Below are 20,058 nucleotides of genomic sequence, written 5' to 3'. Positions count from 1 at the left end.
ATGAGTTGAATCATGGCCATATGCACTAGCAGCTGCTTGTTTGTGAACTTTTCACTTAGAACAAGGTATAGGGAATTACAATAGTTCAGTGGAGAGGTGACAAATGCATGCATCTCCTTGACAGGTTATCCTCAGAGAGGAAAAGATGGATTCTTTCTAGATAGAGAAGGCACTTTGGGTGACAGTCATCAGCATGACCCAAAGCTTGCACCTTATCTTGATGGAGGAGAGAGTATCCATAGAGCAGGGACAGTGCTCCACATCAGGCAAGATCAGCGTTGGTCTTACTTGGGTCTGGGGTGTGTGTATGTGTGCGCGCGGGTGTGCACATGTATGTGTACGTGTGCATGCTAGCCTCACTCTCCTGCTTAGCCAAGTAAGACAACGACATGGTCTAACCCTAAATATTTATCAAGTCTGACTGTCCACCTCATTAATAAGTTTCATGCTTTTTTTCTTCCAAACCTGAAGCTTGGATTTTTCTCCATCAATTTTAGTTTGGCTTTGCTGGCTGGGGAAGAGGTGTGGAGAAGACACATTCGTGGTCCTGCTCTCACTCCAACCCTGCCTAACCCGTGTGGCATTGCTAGACCAGGAAATGAGGACTGTGACTGGCCCTGCATAGGATCACAATGTGGGAAAAGACTTGTGCTCTCTCTCTCTCTCTCTCTCACTCTCATCCTTGAACACCTGTAGAGATCCAGTCACAGTCAGGCCCTTCATCTCTAAAAACCTGCCTATGATACCATACTCACCCTGAGCAATACCTTTCTCTGCAGGAGATCCTACTGAACTCATTTTATTAACAATGAGTAAGGTACTACTCATTGTTAATAAAAATGTTAGAATTTATCCCTAACTAAAGTGTTCAATTTACCTCTGTCCTCAGGGGTTTGAGAATATTTATTTTTATCTCTATCCCAGTTATTCCGTAAAGCCTGGCTTTCATTGACTTGGTGAACCATTCTTAAAATATGGCTTAATTCCAGTGTAGACAGGATCTTAGCGGAAAATTATTCAGGACAGCAGCACTGACTGTAGGTATCTGATTTTCCTGACTCTCTGCTACTGTATTATTATTCTTAATTGCATTAAAATAACTCTGAGATGAGATCATTTTAATTCCCTACTATTTTCAGACTTAAAACTAGTGAGGCACTTTGCTTCTTGAATGACTTTTCTTGATTCCAGTGACCATCTGGTCAAAATTCAGAGTCCAGAGAAACGAGCCACAGGAGACAGCTTAATTTGTTTTGTTTTTTAAACCTAGTAATTTCTGCTTTTAGCTCATGAGTGCTGCTTTTTGAGCAGAAGACAGCAAATTCTTCCATTGCATCAGTGGTTGGCTTAGCCATCACACTTCTGCTCATAGAGCCTTGGGGGATCTAACTAAACTGTTGTGCAGACAAAGAATCTGCGACACACAAACTATTGACCAGATTTTGTTTCCATCTTTGGCATCTCCAGTACAACATGTGGCATTACCCCTCTTTCCCCCTCCAGGGTCTTATTCAATTCACAATGAAGTCAGAGTATTTCCATTGGCTTCAGTGGGAGTTGGATCAGCCCTGGCATAAGTGGGAAAAATTGCATTGACTTCAGTAGAATTGTGTCTCTTCCCACCAGGGCTAAATTTGATCCTAAGAATCTCTTTGACATAAATGAGAAGCCAAAGGAAGAACAGTCCAAGTTTGTTTAACTGCACAGCTTGGAGAGAAACCTCTTATTTGTTTATTCTTCTCTCCTGGTTTTTGATCCATTTTTAAAATCATTCATGGGAACTATTGACTCTGGGTTTTTCTTGAATTTAATTTTTTTCATGTGAATTTAGTGCTGCTAAAAGGTGCCACAGTGTAAGGTTACCATACATCCGTATTTTCCCAGACATGTCCGGCTTTTTGGTTCTTAAATTGCCGTCCAGGAGGAATTTTTAAATATCTAAAAACGTCCGGGATTTTGCCATTATTATTTTTCCCCAAAGAAGAGTTGATCATTCAAGAAAGAGAGTGAATGTTGATCACTCGAGAGAGTGCCCAATTTCCCCCCGTAGCTCCCAGCGCTTGCGCTGTGAAACAGCTGTTTTGCGTGGCTGGGAGGGAGAGGGGAGGAGGGGGAACAGGGCACGCTCAGGGGAGGAGGTGGGGCTGGGGCAGGGATTTGGGGAAGGGGTCCAATGGGGCAGTGAGGGGGTGGAGTTGAGGCGGGGACTTTGGGGAAGGGGTTGGAATGGGGGCAGGGAAGGGGTGGAGTTGTGGTGGGGCCAGGGGTGTGGGGGGGCATGAGAAAATCCCCCCTCCCCCCGTGGAGTGTCCTCTTTCTTGAATGTTCAAATATGGTAACCCTACCATAGTGACATAAATATAGTTTTACCACAGAATGAGTGCAGTGGTACAAGCTTAACTATTTTGACATGCCAAATGCTTCAGTGCTGATGGGAAAGGATCACCTGTAGGGTTGAGAACAAACACAGTGTGGACAAGATAGTCAATTAATCTCAAATGTGATGGTTTTGTGATATGAACATTTGCCCAAGAGAAACTGGAGTGGGAATAACTCATTTCAAATAAGTCACCTAAGGCCCATCAGATGGTATTAAATTTTAGTCTGGTGCCCTCTTGTGGTGGACTGAACCATCAAACTAGTGGTGAAATGCTCTGTATGCAGGTGCCTGTTCTTGGAAGCATCCAGATCCTAGATCCTTTTTAAAAGCAAGACATATTTTTGGGCTCTACCTAACTTTGCATCCCTCAAGCATCCTCAGTCTGAATGATGCACATGTCTATTTATTAGTCTGACAAATGAGTTTATTCATTTTCTGTGTGACCAGAGAACTATTTTGTGCTATGACTTCTGAGTTCCAGTAACATGCAGGGGCAGAAAAGTTATGGGCTGTCTAGCCTGGAAAATAATTGGATTTCATAAGCAGAGAAGCCTCTTCCTGTACATCATTAAATCTGCCTAAACAAATCTTCTCATCTTCCTAAATCTGAACCACTCAGCCCTTGTAGCTTGGAATACAATAAAAGTTATTTATAAAGGTTATGCTCCTTCTGTGCACACTATGCTTTGCTCTTAAAGGGTTGGGGGAAGCAAAGCCAAGCCCTATCCACCCCACTATATTGGTCTATGCGCTTCTAGTATTTTTCATCTTGCACACTCCCCTTAGGCACAATCCCTGCTTGAACTCCCCTTAGGGATGGTGCATTTCCACATTAACCCTTACTCACAGTAGTGCCTACTTGGCAATTTAGTGTGTTCTGTGCTTCCTTCTTCCAAACCCTCGCCAGTAAGGGTCAGTTCTTTTTAACAGTTGGTACGACTTTAATAACGAATGACTAAACATACCTTAGTTTTCCATTCTACTCACTAACATTCTTCCCAGATATGTGCTGAGATTAGTGAGAGGTGTGTGTTGGTTTGATATTGTAAAAAATCAGTGCTTGTAATAGATGGAAGTGAGGGGTTTTAACTGGCTGCTTAGAGAACTGGCATCTCTTCCAATCAGTTGGAAGAGTACAAAGACAAGGAGCTCCTTTCTTAAATTTGGGAGGTATAAACAAATGTCAGGTCAACTGCAAGCAACTCCTGGCTACCACCAGCTGGTGCCTCAGCTGGGAAATAGTTAACTCCTGGCACCATGAAGTTAATTCTGTAAAACATTTGGCAATAGATTTGGTGTGGATTTTTAAGAGGAAATGTCTTATTTGTGAAATTTGCTTGAGTGCCCTAGAGACTGACTTCTTCATGGAACATTGTCATGGGTTTCCTCCACGCTTCCCATCCACACTCCACAGTGCTGTCCTGGAGGAACCACTCTTATGGGCTGAAGGTTACTGTAATTCAGTCTTCCCTCTCTTTCACTTCTTGGTGCTTCTGATGGGATTGGTAACAAGGATGCCAGATAGTGTTGGTTGTGATGGTGTTTTCTGGAATGTGAGTTGTAAAAGATGATGTGAGCAGGAGGACCTGGGCTAGCTGAGTGCAGTATGCTTGGAGATTGCAAGGAAGAGATCTCCAACCCCAGTGGGGAAAGGTTAGAGGGCAAGAAACACTGTAAATACTTTGCTGCATGAGACTGTACTGGTGTTGGTGATGGGAATATAAATACATTCACATGAAGCTGCCACTTACTGAACAGATTCTGTGTGGTTTCTGGGGCCTCAGGGGATGGGGAGGGAGCACACCCTGTTACAGGCACTATATCTAATTATAAATCCCCTCACTCCTCCAGTCACCTAGTTTGCATAAAAGATGTTACACAAAATAAAGATGCTTTTGTCTTGTTAGACTCTCCAAGCAACGGACAGTTCTGGAAAAAGCAAAATTTCCATTGAGATTCTAAAGTAATTAATGTTGTGGTAGAGTCCAGAGAACTCTTTCTGCATTCGTGAACCCACACTGTGAAGTTATATTGTATCAATAACTCTTTCTCCACACAGTGTATTATATATGCGGCGTCATCAGAGCAAGTGGCACCATGGGCCGTGGGTATCAAAGGCAGGGGAAGGCCGAGCCTTCCTAAACAAGTTGCGTGGCCCCACCCAAACTTCACCACCAGGCCCCTTCCTACTTCCCAGCACTGTGTTGTGGGGGTCTGTTCCCCCTGGGGCTGGGGCCCCAGACTGGGACTAATGAGGGCTGGCCTGTGCGCCAGGGCTGGGGGGGGGCACGCTGCCCACCCTCCCAGTGCTCCGGGGCTGGGGGAGGGGGGCCGCGCCACCCTCCCGGCGTGTTGTGGGGGGTGGGGCTGGTGGACATGTGAGGGGGCTTCTGGGCTTTGGTGGGAGGGGTGGGACCTCAGGCAGAAGGTGTGGGCCAGGCCAGGGGCTAGCCTCCCCGAGCCCGGGGCATAGGTGTTGGAACTAGGGGTGCGGAGGTTGCTGCAGCACCCCGTGGATTGAAGTGGTTTCCATTATATACAGGGTTCACAGTTTGAGTCAATGGCTCTCAGCACCCCCCACTCTAAAATTTGTTCCAGCACCCCTGGCCCAGGGTTCACCTGCTGCCCATGAGCGCCATAATGTATTTCTGTTTTTGTCTCTATCTTTTATTTGGTTTGTGAGGAAAGGAGGGTCTTCGCTCCCCCACCCCCACCCTTTTTTTTTCTGGCACCAGATGTTGAGTAAAAGAATCAAAGCTCACAGCCAGGATTTTTCAGAAATGACTGGTGATTTGGGGTTCTTCAGATTTTGGCTGCCTAACTTGAGACACCTTAAAAAAGAGACTGCTTGAGGGGCTTTTGGAGGGAACAGTGCTCTGCTCTTTCTAAAAACCAGGCCTCTCTAAATTCTCTCAAGCTAGACAGGCAAAACTGAGGAAGCCCAAATCAGCAATAGTTTTTGAATATCATGGCCAAACATATATATTTTTTTTTCATGGAAGGTTCTTTATTTTTAAACCAAACACACAACTACAGTCTGGGTAATCAGGGATAAATGCTTAGACTTAATACTAAGAGCAGCACTCATCTTCTCTCAGATTTTCAGAGTGCAAGAAACAGGGAGATGCTTCCCAGTTTTATTCTTAAGTATCCGAGGAGACAAAAACAAATGGAATCTCCAGAGAAGCCAGAAACGCCAGCCCCCGTCCATACAAGTGCTCTAATCAGACTGATCCATAATTCCAGAAAACAACCAATCAAAAGGGCCTAATTCTTCCATCTTTTGAATAGTACCACGAACGCGCTCATTGATTTCAGTGGGACTACTTGTGGAATAAGGGACTATATTATGCAAGAGTAAAGGTGGCAGAATGGGCTCAACTTACATTAGCAAAAGCCAGACTCTTCTTCTTTGCCCCCCTTGTCAAGGTAGCCAAGTTTGTGAAGTTTAAATTGAGACTGTGTGAGCTCTGACAAAAATAATTTGTATAAATACTGTTTTCCCTCCCGGGAATTTTACCCATCAAGTTTAATTAAGATTTTAAAATGAGAGAGAGAACTTGCCTGCCAGGGGATGTTTTCAAGTTTTCACAGCTCTATTTTTATTTTTAATTGAAATTTAGTACGTTGATTGATGGCACTGCAATTCAAATGGAAGTCCCCTGTTAATAGAACTAGTGCAGACCACACAGGCAGGGGAAGTGCTGCTTCCCAGTACTGCCTTGTGCCTCATCCCTGACCTGGTGGGGTCAGATAATACCATAATTCACTGTCCCTTTCCAGTCAGTCCTTGGCCTCTCTTGAGGCTGTCAAGAAGGGTGCTCATTAGTGCTAATTGTGATGGCGAGTTTCATGATCAGAATGCCTTACCATAATAAAATGGGCTGAGAGAGCCAATGAGTCTTGGTTCCTACTGACCCAGTGCTTTATATTGCTCACAGCTCAAGTTTTAACCTTTCGTAGATTTTATAGCCTTTAAGGCCAGAAGAAATTATTCTGATCAGATAGTCTGATCTCTTACATTGCACCGGCCATGGAATTTCAACAAGTGATTCCTGCATCAAACCCATAGCTTCTGGTTGAGCTAGAGCATATCTTTTAGAAAAACATCCACTCTTGATTTAAAGACTTCAGGTAATGGCAAATCCACCACATGCCTAGGGAGGTTGTTCCCATTGTTAATTACCCTCGCTCTTTCCGTGAGAAATTTCTTTGACTATCTTCTTGATAAGAGTTTTCTGAAGTGTAATGAGAGGACCTGGATCGCGGGACTGGAAGATTTAACATGCTTCTTTGGTTTTCTTGTTGTCAGTCTTTATTTTGGTCAATTAAACTGTGAGAAAAGAGTGTGAGTACCAACCTCAAGACAGACTGACAAACCTAGGGCACAAACCTCAAATTGGTTGTTTTTTCTAAACTGAGATTTCACTCAACGAACTGTCCCAAGTGCAAACTCCTCAGGCCCTTTAACAGCCTGGACACAGAGTCACAGACATCCCGTTGGGTACTCTGGTCTGTCTTGCCACCCAAGTGATCGTATCTCTGTGATAGATGGCCCCTTACATCAAGAATCATACCAATATTCATGTTACTACTAATATCAAAGGACCAGTCACTTACCCCAGGTGAATTGTGCTTTAGGTCTCACACCAATGACGCTTGTAGCCAATCCTATAGTAAACTATATGAAGATTTGTTAAATATGAAAAGGAAATTAGAGGGTTATTTACAAGGTTAAAGTAAGCAAACATAGATACATGAATGAGTTACAGTCTTTGCTTTCAAAAGCAATACAGGCTTCTATAATCCGCAAACTCTATTTGTCCATTAGGGCTAACCCAGGCTAAGCAGCTGGGAATCTCTTGCTTATGCCTAGAAAAACCTTGCTCTCACAGAGTCCAAGCAGCATAGAGAGCCTTAGTTCCTTTGCTTTCGGGTTTTTATCCCTCTCCTGCCATGAGCTCTGAGCTGCAAACTCAGCTGATGGGAGGAGTCCACTTGCATGACATATCTTCACGGGGAGGAGAGCAGAATAATAGTAAGAATCTTTAGTCCCTTTGTTGATGATTCCTCAGTCCAGATGTGGGGAGCTCCATTTGCAAGATCCATCCATCACTCATCTGGTATCAATGGATCTCCTTTTTTGGAAGAGGCATAACAATTTCTGAAGAAGAGCAGCGTTCACGCTAATTAATGTCCCTCTACTATATGGCGATTCATACAGGGATGAATGAAAAACCCATGGCTGGCGTGTGCTAGCCGACTCCTGCCCGTGGATCTTGGGCTGTGCAGCTCTTTCATTGCTGTGTAGACTTCAGGGCTCAGGCTGGAGCCCGAGCTCCAGGACCGGAGCCCAAGCTCTAAGACTCTGCAGAATAGGAGGGTCCCAGAGCTCAGGCTGCAGTCTGAGCTCCAAAGTCTACATAGCAATGAAACAGCCCCATGAGCCAAAGTTGGCTGGCATGGGCCAGCTGAGGGTTTTTCTTTGCTGTGTAGACATACCCACAGAGTCAAGGAAGCTCACAATGCAACTGCTCAAATAATACATTACAGTATGGAACACAGACATTACAAGTAAGATTAATACATACAGCAACTCACAACCACTCAAGAGAGTGCAAACACTAAACACTTTCTTATAATTCCCATACCCGGTTTATCAGTATTAATCCACAGTTGAGCCAGATGGATTCCAGCCATGTGTCTGTCTAGTTGAGACATGGGGACCTTGGCATGAGCTGGCACCTGGTCTGCCAACATCGCAAAAACATATATAGTGAGATAGAAAAACTAAGAGCAAAATTAAGAGAGACCCCATGGATTTTGAACGTTGTCTTAGGATAATGGTCTCTGGCTGCAACATGAATATCAAGATGAAGGAAAGACATTTCATAGCCACACAGATTGATCATTTAACACAGTGGTACACAGAGGTTTTCCAGGGGCTACATCAACTCATCTAGAGATATGCCTAATTTTACAACCAGCTACATAAAAAGTACTAGCGAAGTCAGTACAAACTAAAATGTCACACAGACAATGACTTGTTTATACTGCTCTATACACTCAAATATAAGTACAATATTTATGTTCCAATTGCTTTATTTATAATTATATGGTAGGAATCAGAAAGTAAGCAGTTGTTCAGTAATAGTGTGCTGTGACACTTGGTTTTTTTATGTTTGATTTTGTAAGCAAGTCATTTTTAAGTGAACTTGGGGATATGCAAGACAGATCAGACTCCTGAAAAGGGTACAGTAATCTGGAGAGTTTGAGCGCCACTGCTTTAATACATTGTTGTAACGATTTTCATTTGTTATATCAGGGAGATAAAAATAATTTTATCCAATGGATGTTAGTGCAGGAGAGTGAGAGTTTCCTGATGTACTGCTAGCAGCCTGTTGCAATCTGTTTGGGTTAGAAAAGCAATGGGCTTCATTCTCTGCTCTCTTGTACCAGTGTAACTCCAATTAATTCTATTGAAATGAATGCAGTTCTCACCAGTGTGAGAGGAGAATGAGGCTCAGTTTATTCTATGATGAAGTCGGGGCCCCATATGCACTGCACACACATACATCGTGAAAGTGCTGGGCCCTGCCTCAAACAATTTACAATCTAAGCATATGATGAGGAGCAACAATTATATTCAACAAATAAATGGGTAGAGAAGGGGGAGGGTGGCAAGGGAACAGTGAAATGATTATATTTAGTATAAGCAGCAGTTACCGCATACCAACTGATAGCTACGTGAAATTATGGCACCAATATTCTCATCACAGTTTGCATATATGAATTTATCCTCTGTCTGCTCTGAAAATATAAACAAGCAGTTCAACATTTCTCCAAGTCTATTAATTGTTTGTATTTACTAGAGACTGTATGGCTTGGTTGTGATTGGTCAGAGAAGTTACATAATGTTGTTTGTTCTTTGACTGAATGACTGTGCAAGCATTTCTGGTGCCAATTGTTCTTCATGCACCTTTAGATTTCAGTTTCTATGAACAGTCAGATGGGACTATTCACAAACATTTGTACCAGTAAAACTCAATCACTTCAGTAGTCACAGAAAGCTAATGCAAAAGCGGCGTAGTTGTGGTGAGCAAATGACTATCTGTGAGAAATGTTTTGCAGTATTCACCCAAATCTAATTGTGCACTTTGGCCTACTGGAAATCATTATAGCCACAAAACTGTGTATATGGCCCAATGGTCTTATTTTCAGTGGTGCTGAGAACCAACTGTCCTCAATTCAAACCTGGATGTCTATGGTTAGACACCTAAATCTACTTTTAGACATATATTTAAGTTGCCTAAAGTCCATGAGGATTTGACAGCGGCTGGATCACTTGATGATTACCTGTTCTGTTCATTCCCTCTGAAGTACCTGGCATTGGCCACTGTTGGAAGACAGGACACTGGGCTACATGAATCTTTGGTCTGGCCCAGTATGGCCGTTCTTATGTTCTTATTGCTGTTTATTCCCAGCACCTCTGAAAAATCAAGCCAATTATTTCCGTACCTAACTTTAGACATCATAGCTCCTGCTCCTATAGGGCATTTCATGCAAGTGCTCAAAGTTCATTGCACTGTCAGGGTCTACTTTGTTTTTTGATGGCTGAAGTTTTACTGTTTTTTTTTTTTAATAACATTTTTTGAGGTGTAGTCTTATGGTCTTTACAAAGGCAAAATTCCCAATGAAATCAATGGGAGGTTTTTTTTTGCTAAGCAATGCAGGAAGATGCCTTACATAGTCATTGTGCATTCAGCAGTCTGAGAAGTGTAAATTTACTATATGCACTGAGGTATTTGTTTATTTCTAAGCTGACCATCCCTGTATGCAGTATCTGGGTTTACAGAAAACTAAACAAAAACTGGGCCCAGTGCCCAGAGAAACCAACCAGTCCCTCAACTTCCTGCACAAAAACAATGCACTGACACTTCATATGCCTGACCTAATACCACTATGCCTCTCCAGCTTGAACACTGTAGAGAAAATGACCCCTTTGGTTCATGCTAATGAGGGTTTCTTTGCAAAATTTGTTTTTTACTTTAATTTCATGCATGATAAGCATTATTATTTATTATTGAAGCATCTTCCAATAGAGTCTGTCTGCTTAGACAGTAAATTGGTATTTTATATCAGTAGTGATTTTGTTTTTATTCGTGTGTTCAAACCTGCAAATCCTATACATTTACATCACCTTCTTTACCGAGGCTAGTTTAGAAGGTCTGGCCTTGCACTCCTGAAACGCGGTGGGAATCTTATTTTTGGTCTCATAATTGAGTTAATTGTGGTGCCCTCAGATCAGTCACTGTGGGAGTAGCTGACAGCAGAATTTACAAATTCGATCTCTGCTCAGGAAATCCCCCAAAATAAGCAAGTCTTTTTTTTTTTTTTTTTTGAACAGTAAATCTTCTCTCAGCTCTGCAGAGAGTGGGCCCCAGCAGACGCAGAGGCAACTGGTGAGGCTGTGCAGAAAAGATCATACTATGAGTTTTGTTTAATAAATAATTGTGCTCTTTTTACATGGAGACACTGAAGCCTTTGATCACAAAAAAATGGAGCCTGTGGTTTTCTCTATTCACTGGTGGTTTTTTTCCCTTCTGTTTACAAATGACTGACTCACCACTGTGTGATCCTGAGGGGTGCACAATCTAACAATGGAGTGAATCAGCCAAAACAGAGTTACGTCCTGCTTTAAAAGAGCTGAACGTGCATATTCAGAAGCACCCTGGCTTCAAAAAGCAAAGTGGTAATATTGCTGACAATGAGATCCAAATGCAAAGGAGCTTGTCCTTATGATCAAGAGCTGTTGGTGCTCTCCAGTAGGGATTTTGATTCCTGTGCCCCAAGATAGTTGCAAGCCTTTGGGAGGTCCTGCAGGAAGGAGACAGTTCCAGGCACATTTGAATGTCTGGAAAGCTGACGTCATGGCTGGCAGGTACCAGGAAATCTGTGACTAAGGCGGATTAAATGGAGTTGCTGAGTTGCATGTGTCACAGTCGGAGGGACTGAAATCTCCATGGCCATGCATTGGCTCTGCCGCAGGCATAGAAACACAGAGCTACTTCATTTAAGCAACAGTATATAATATTCTGGTAGGATACAGACATGATAATTAATGCACAGCTAGATAATATCATAGGCCGGACTTCCCCACTACCTAGCACTTTGTCAGTTACTCCTGTGCAAAATGAATACAAAGTGAGTGTAAAATACTGCCATATCCGAAAAACGATGTTTTATACCCACTTTGCACAGGTATAAATAACTCCACAAGGAGTGAGGCACGGGAGAATCAGGTCCAGATTATCAAAGCGCTTTAGACTCACTCCAATTTCTTGTGTCAGTGCTACATATGGCTCCACTATAATTAATCTAATACTAAAGGGAATGACTGTACACATCGAAGGAAGAACACGCTCCTTTTAAACATGAATAGGAAAACCTGTTGATGCTCTGGGTTTTGTAAAGCCACTTGACTTTCTTCAAGTTCAAGTCCACAGTCCACATTTGTACTTGCAAAATGTGTGGTCATATATGCAATTTTTCATGCACACATTGGGAGGCTGGGGTTGAAAATGTATCCCTAATACTCCAAGTTAAAATAAAGACCATGTCAAGTTTACTGAATATCTTGCTGGAATCCTTTAGAAAGGACAGGCTGACAAAATATTCACCAGAGACATGTTGGTGAGTCAGTTGTCTTTTCCTACTCAATTACAAACAGATAAAAAATAAACGTTTATATTGCTGTAGCTGTGAACACTGTATATCTGGAAAGAAGTATCAGTGGAGGTTTCAATTACTGTACCCCTTTGTATTGCCTCTCTAGCATTTTGCTCTGAATCTCCTTTGTTGCAGTAAGAGTGAAGGACAGTCATTCAGTGGTGGATTTGACAGAGGCCAAGGATCTGAAGACACTTACAATTATTAAAGTGCATTTATGTTTCTTAGACCCTGACACTCTCATGTACACGCAATCAACATAATGCAGCCTTGATAACACACCCATTTACTCCTTCTTGGTCACTTGTCAACATTAATTACTCTGAGCTTTCTAGAACTTCATCAAATAATCCTTCAACACATACTAAGAATTTTTTCTAACAAAGAACATGAAGAACTCACTCACTCCTTCATGTTTTATTAGAAACAGCCCTACAGAATTCAGGGACAAACTGCAAGCAGAGCTGCCTATAGTATTAGTAATTATTTGTATTACGATAACCCCTAGAGGCCCCTATCAGGAACTGAACGCAAACAATTAAAAAGCAGCCCCTTGTTTCAAAGATCTTACAATCTTAGCATATAGTTAGACATAACAGGTAGATACACCAAACAAATGGGTGAGGAAAAGGGGGGTAGAAGAAACAGGAAAACAGCCATTTTTTACTACAATAAGTCGCAGTCACAGCACACAATCGCCTAGGCCCCGTGAAATTACAGCACCAATTTTCACTACTTGATTATTTGTATATGAAGATGTGAGCCATGCTTCGCTGTCAGTCTCTTCAGTGAAATGATGTGCCTTTACAGAGTTGTAGCTGGCATGAAAATCTGGCCTATGAATTTTTAAATTTTCCCCCCTCATTTTGCCAAGCAGGCAGCATTTTTCTAAGTGCTACCTTTGCCACACAAGTGGAGGCTATCAGCTGAATAACACCTCTAACAGAAGCTCCCAGAGGTTCCTACCAAGGTTGAATTAAGTATAAAAATTCATATTTATTCTTGTTTGGGGTACACTAGGAACAGTGTTTCTCCCAAGCCAATATTGAAACTTAGGGGCCTAAGTTTGGCTGCTGAATTCCACTTTGGATATTCAAACGGTCATGTATGCATCAAATAGCCATTTAGGCATCGGATTTAGATCCCTTAATTTAAAAGCCTGCATTTTAAAAATTAACTCCCCAGATTTAGTGAAGGGAGAACTCTGCAGTGCTATTGCAGCAGGGTTGGTCCCAGGATATGCGAGCGAGTACTTTCGTTGTATAGCTTCATGCACTTTTATTAGCTGTATTGTTAATGCTCAGTGCCCTTAACTATGTGAGGGGTCCCTGGTTGTGGATCGCCAGCAGAGATAAGCTTTCCCCTACAGCCTGTATGTAGGCACCTATTTCCATGAGAGGATCAGAGCTTAGAATACACACCTCTTGTCAGCATCTCCCATTGCATAGCTTAGGCAGGGAATCGCCTAGTATTCTGGCTTTTGTTGATCCTATTGTTAGGTGCCTATCTGTCCCCATCCATTGTACTGATCCAGTTCTTCAGGGTGGTCGTTAACTGCCTTAACCACAAGACCATCCTTTCTCTTCCTGCAGTCCCTAGACTCCTTCACTATCTGCCTTCCAACTTCTGTAACAGCAGAGGCAGGGATACCGCAGACAATGACCTGCTTTGTTACACAACTATGATTTGTTCCCTGAGCACTATCCTTCCTGTACATTGAGTGAGGCAGGGGATCTAGGGGAGGGGAACTATGTGATCATGTAATTCAAAACTGTATCCTAATGCATATACAGAAGGGGGTTTAATTAAAGTTCCACAAGCAACCTTAATTCTGGCATTTCCCAATTTCAAGTGTCTCTCTTTGCAACCTTAACATTCTTTAAATGTACACCATATTGAAAACATCTGCATTACATTCAATTGATATAACGCTACCATACCACCTGTTTTTGTCAACATGTTGGGAGACCATTACTCCTTAGGTTTACATACATTTTTAATAGTCCATAGAAATAAGGTGTTATGTGGAGTTCTGTGACACTGGTGACTGGTGTTCAAGATAGAAAGGTGCAAAAAATTCTTTTTCCGAAACGGTTTTCAGTTCTATCACAACTGAACAAAGGTACACAAATCTCAGTAATAATTGTTGATACAGGCAAGAGTTGCATGCCTGTGAAGCCAATGGGGCTCTGTGCAGGCACAGATGTACACTTTTGCACATCTTATTTCAGGACTGGGGCTATAGTTAAGTAAATAACCTCACCAAGTAAATTTTCTTGATAGTCATTTCTTAGAGATAAGTGTCACATTCCGCCTTAAGCTGTCTGTCTGGAAGTAGTAACTTGGGTTTGATCCTCAGTCATTTTTAGTCTTTTCAGCTCTCTCCCCCATTCCTTTACTCAGGAATTATTGATGTCATTTCTCAGTCATCATGCTTCCTCTACTCAAACTCCCTGTGGCTGCTTCTTTCAAACTTCCTCCAGTAGCTTCTTTTATGCTTCCCACCTACATCTTGCAGACTTCAACAGCACAGGCAGAAAAACTAATAGCTGAATGACAAATGACATACATGAGAAAGACAAGGTAGGTGAGGTAATATCTTTTATTGGACCAACTTTTGTTTGCTGGAATGTACAAGCTTTCGAGCTACACAGAGCTCTTCTTTGCTGAAAAACTTGAAAAATTTGTATCTCACTTATCTTGTGTTCTCATATCCTGGGACCAACACGAACACAACAACACTGCAGATGGCATACATGACAGAGAGTGTGTTTGAAGGAAGAGTGAGAGAGTCTGATAACAATGAATACAAAAGACATTTTTTCTTCATATGAATAGTTGGCTACAATATTTGTATCTTTCTCCATTGTGAGAGACATTTAGATGGGAAGAGATGTACTAATGTTAGCAAAAGATGTGGTTTTAGCTCTGTGCAGTCAAAATTGTATTTTCTTTTCAATACTGTAAGTTGCCCTAAAATACACAACTGCTTCAGATCGAGTCAGTTGCTTTGTACTGAAGCTCTAAAGGGGGCAAAAGAGGAACAGCAGTTGCTTTCATGCTAATGATTGCTCCAGGGACATGCTTAATTTTGCAATTCATAAATATCATTAGGCTCTACTTTATAAACATGATCCTCTGAAGATATAAAGGGCCCAATCAGACAAAGCCAGTCAGACCTTCTATATGTTTTTTTTTTAATACGTTGTGTCTGTCTGCACATTCTCAATCTTATGGTGGCCATTAGACTCTATTAATGAAAGCACTGCACTGAACCAGTCTCCGCAACTGGCAACTGTACCAGCAAAATGCTCTCCTGAGGAATATTGATTTCCCTTCTTGGCTGTCCTTAAACAAAGCTGGCAGTGCAGACATCTTAACCTGCGTGTGCATTAGTCTCCAGAAGACTGCTCTACTACAGCTTTTTATTTAAGAGAGATGATTATTCTGTGCTTTGGGAGGGGTGTTATCTGAGACATGCATCAAGAGGAGGTCTGTAATAGGCCACTGAACAGTAACTAACATGCAGAGAAATTGAATTAACATTTTCTCAAAAACCTGCACACTTTCCTACACCAGGCTATTTTGATGATTATCTGTTTCTTGCTTAAAAAAAACAAGAAGTGGTGGGGAAGCAGGGGGAGGGCACAGGATGTCATACTAAATTCCCTGGGGGTGGCAGTGGAAATCTGGCTAATTTCCCAATTCTATTAAAATATACGTTGAGCTTCAGCAAGAGCCCTGCAACAGCTGCTTGGAATCCTCAGTGCTCACAGCTTTCAGGATGGGAGAGACGACTGGTGCCGCTGCCTCTGGTAAAGCTCACAGGAGAGCTGGGCAAATACACAAAAAATTATTCACAACTATTCTTAAAAACAAAACCCACGAATTTTCTTTGCTGATATTTGTGACACTCCTCGCCCTTCCCCCACACCCAATACGCACTTGAAGTGTGAGCGTACAAGGTTGTATTTACAAACCGGATCATGGGACTCAAAGGTGTTGTGACTGCTAGGATGAATAAACATTTGCTGCTGAAGTGTGTACACCTGCACTCGCATTTAAAAAAATAAATGACTGAGACTAGATGTAAGAATGCATTAGTCCTCAGCTGTGGTGAGATAGGAAACATGTTGACAGGATAGTTGCATGTTTGCATGGCCATTTTGAAAAGTATGTTTGGGGATTTAGAAGCATGAGGATGAAGTTTCTTGCAGAGAATAATGAACAAACCCACTAAATAAAATGTGCAGCAGTAATCAGATGGATGAGGGGTGCAACCATAACCAGGAGAGGCTTTAAGTCATGGCAGCACTTCAGGCATGGTGAGGTGCACCCTAGTCACCCCGCTGTGTGCCTGGAGCATATCCAGGCTGTGAGAAGGAGGAACAATGAGACCCCCTGCAACCAATTTTTAGAAGTTGCGTTCAGAGGCTTATGCTGCATTACATCCAACGGGAGGAGTCACTGCTCTCCATGCCACAAGCACTGCTTGAGCTTCCAGGCACCAGGGTTGAACAACAGAGGGAATGCTAACAGGACCACCACTGCCAGAGGATGAAGACTGCTGTAGCATCAGGCATAGTGGTGATCGAGAAGGACCTGTGACTTGGACCTCAGGTGCGGAGAGAAGGCAATTGAAGGGCTATGTAAATTCTGGCAGCATGGGATCAGGCAGAGAACTGTGACTGCTGGCAGTGCAGAAGCATGTTTTGCAGAAGGGCCAGTGTCTGCTCAGGGAGCAGCAGGAGGAGGCTGGGGGTAGGGTAGGCTTTGTTGAGATGGTGGGTCTGAGTCTCTTCTTGTGCTGTGCTGGATTCTGTGCCAGTTTACCATGCTAGTTGGTGATTCATGTATTGAACAATACAGATCCTACTACTGTCTGCCTCCCCACTAAAGTGGGGTAGATGATTTGGTATGGAACATATAGGGTCTTCTTCCAATGCAAGCTTCCCTCTCCCCATCTCCTATGCACGGCCTGTCTACAACTGCAGTCCTTCCACTAACCATGACCTTTGTATTAAGTTTCAGGTTTTGGTTTGAAATGGCTTCAATTTTGGGACATCTGGATTCAAGGTTCTGGTCTTGGCCAGTCTATCCTTTTTTATTGGTCTGCTCCAAAGCCCATAAAAGTCAATAGACTCCAAATGACTTCAGTGAGCTTTGGATCTGTTTGTAAGAGAATATTATTTTGTAAACTTAAACAACAAAATGCAGTGTGTTGCTATTTTACAGGTGATGTTTTTTATTAGAAATTAAAATAATAGCTGTGAATTTAGACGTCAGCTATGGGAGATTCAGCTCACATGGTGTCAGGGCTGGGTCATAAGCAGCCAGCCCTAGTGGTCAGAGCCAGAGTCTACAGTCAGGAGTCAAGAGTAAGGAATCCAGGGTAAGAATACCAGCAGGTCAGAAGCAGGAGACAACCTGGAGATCACAACCACAATTGGAGGTCTGGAGCCAAGCCAGGTCGGGCTGCCAGGAAGTCAAGCTACGGGAGCAGGGAGCACAAGGTACACAGTCCAAACTAAGTGTTGTTTGGACAGCTTCCTGGCTTAAGTTGGGCCAGTGGACCAATCAGCTGCTCTGGCACTCTGCCAATGGGACTTCAGGGGCAGAGTCTCAAATTGGGGCTGGGCATGAATTCCAAACATGGCATGACATGTACTTCCTAGCTGACTTACTCAACAAACATCTTCAGAATAAAAACACTGTCACCAAGCTGATACAGTACATACCATAAAAATGAACCAGCTAGTGTGTATAGTGACCACCGGCTGGGGTCAGGATTGCTCAGGCCACATATTGCCAAAAGCTAATGAAGCTTCTCTTGTAGCTCAAGCAGCAGAGGGCTCTGCTTTTGGAGAAAGAGGATATAAATTCTGTCCCTGATGTTGCTAAGAAGTGATGTGCAGCAATGACAACTGTGGCACCGTAGATGACTAATGATTTGTTACAATATCTATCAATTTTTGGCTCATCTGCACTTTCTGGTTCCAACCAGGATCAAAATGGGAAGGGCCAAAATACTAAGCAAAAAGCTGTTTGAATTTGTATTTCCAGTGTGAGGTGAAGCAGAAACTCCCAGAAATATTATGGAAACCTGTTCCCCCAAAATTTCCAACTCAGTGTTTTGGACTCAAGAAGTTTGAATGAGGTTCAGATGATCTTATCTGAACCAAGCCAAACCTCCAAATCTTTTCTATGTTTCCCACATTACCACAATCAAAATGATCTTTGAAAATGTATGTGATGGGTTGGGTCACAGAAACCCCTTTGGGAATGCCACCTGATGTGCCTAGACTACCTTGGAGCCTATTTTCCCTGCCAGCTTGGGACTTCAGTACCTTGCCATGTTTGAGCTAGACACGCTTGCCTGCTGAAAACACAGATCCAAGTTTGAACCACATCCCCCACAAGCTGCTGGCTTAACTGAAAACAGTTTAAGAAGTGCTCTGTCTCCAGCACACAGATACCCAGCTCCCAATGGGGTTCAAACCCCAAATAAATCCGTTTTACCCTGTATAAAGTTTACACAGGGTAAACTCAAAAATTGTTTGACCTCTATAACACTGATAGAGAGATATGCACAGCTGTTTGCTCCCCTAGGTATTAATACTTACTCTGGGTTAATTAATAAGTAAAAAGTGATTTTATTAAATACAAAAAGTAGGATTTAAGTGGTTCCAAGTAATAACAGACAGAACAAAGTAAATTACCAAACAAAATGAAATAAAACACGCAAGTCTAAGCCTAATACAATAGGAAGCTAAATGCAGGTAAATCTCACCCTCAGAGATGTTCCAATCAGCTTCTTTGACAGACTAGCCTCCTTCTACTCTGGGCCCAATCCTTTCCCTGGTACAGTTCTTGTTCCAGCTCAAGTGGTAGCTAGGGGATTTCTCATGACTGCAGCCTCCTTTGTTCTGTTCCCCCACTTATATATCTTTTGCAAAAGGCAGGAATCCTTTGTCCCTCTCTGGGTTCCCACCCCTCCTTCTAAATGGAAAAGCACCAGGTTTAAGATGGATTCCAGTACTGGATGACATTGTCACATGTCCTGTGAGACCCCAAGCCTTCATTCTTCCCGGCCTGTCTCACAGGAAGGTTTGCAAGTAAACAGAGCCATCTACAGTCAATTGTCCTGGTTAATGGGAGCCATCAAGATTCCAAACCACCATTAATGGCCCACACTTTGCATAATTACAATAGGACCTCAGAGTTATAGTTCATATTTCTAGTTTCAGATACAAGAATGATACATTCATACAAATAGGATGAATACATGCAGAAGAACATAACCTTTGCACAGATATGTTACATGGCATATCTAGAATAAAACATATTCTAATTATGTCATATTTACATTCATAAGCATATTTCTATAAAGTATTATGGGGTGCAATGTCACAATGTACTCTATAAACAGCCTCTGAATTAGGGTAATCTGAAATTGTTGCTGGGTGTGTCAGAAGTTAAACTCAGGACATCCCAGGAAAGATTTTTTTTTTTTGCACCCATGTTAAATTGTATGCTTTTTTCATAACACAACTATGCCTGCTGAGTCGTTTTTGGCAGGAAATCAATACTTTTCACTGAAGAGGATTTATTGATTCACTTTGTGCAGAAGCTACATTGATATAGGCATTGCAATTGTAAATGATGAATATAAAACTGTATTGATGCATCTTTTCAAATCTTTGCAAATGTAATTTGCGAGCCAGAAGAGTGGCTACATTATAGTTACAAGACTGAATTCTAATGCTATCAATCATATATACAAAAACATTCATGTTTGTTTTCAGTTTTACCTTTTCAACACTTAATCTTTTGCCAAACTATGCAGCAGAATATTTAAGCATTTTCTATGGAAGACATAACAAAAATAGTACAATACTCTTATTTTCAGGAATGTTTCCTGCCGCTCCAGGAGAAGTCCTGGAGGACAG

Source organism: Natator depressus, chromosome 2, assembly GCF_965152275.1.
Source record: "Natator depressus isolate rNatDep1 chromosome 2, rNatDep2.hap1, whole genome shotgun sequence".
In the NCBI taxonomy this organism is placed as follows: Eukaryota; Metazoa; Chordata; order Testudines; family Cheloniidae; genus Natator; species Natator depressus.
The sequence above is the reverse complement of the archived record's forward strand: the minus strand, read 5'-3'. Positions refer to the sequence as shown.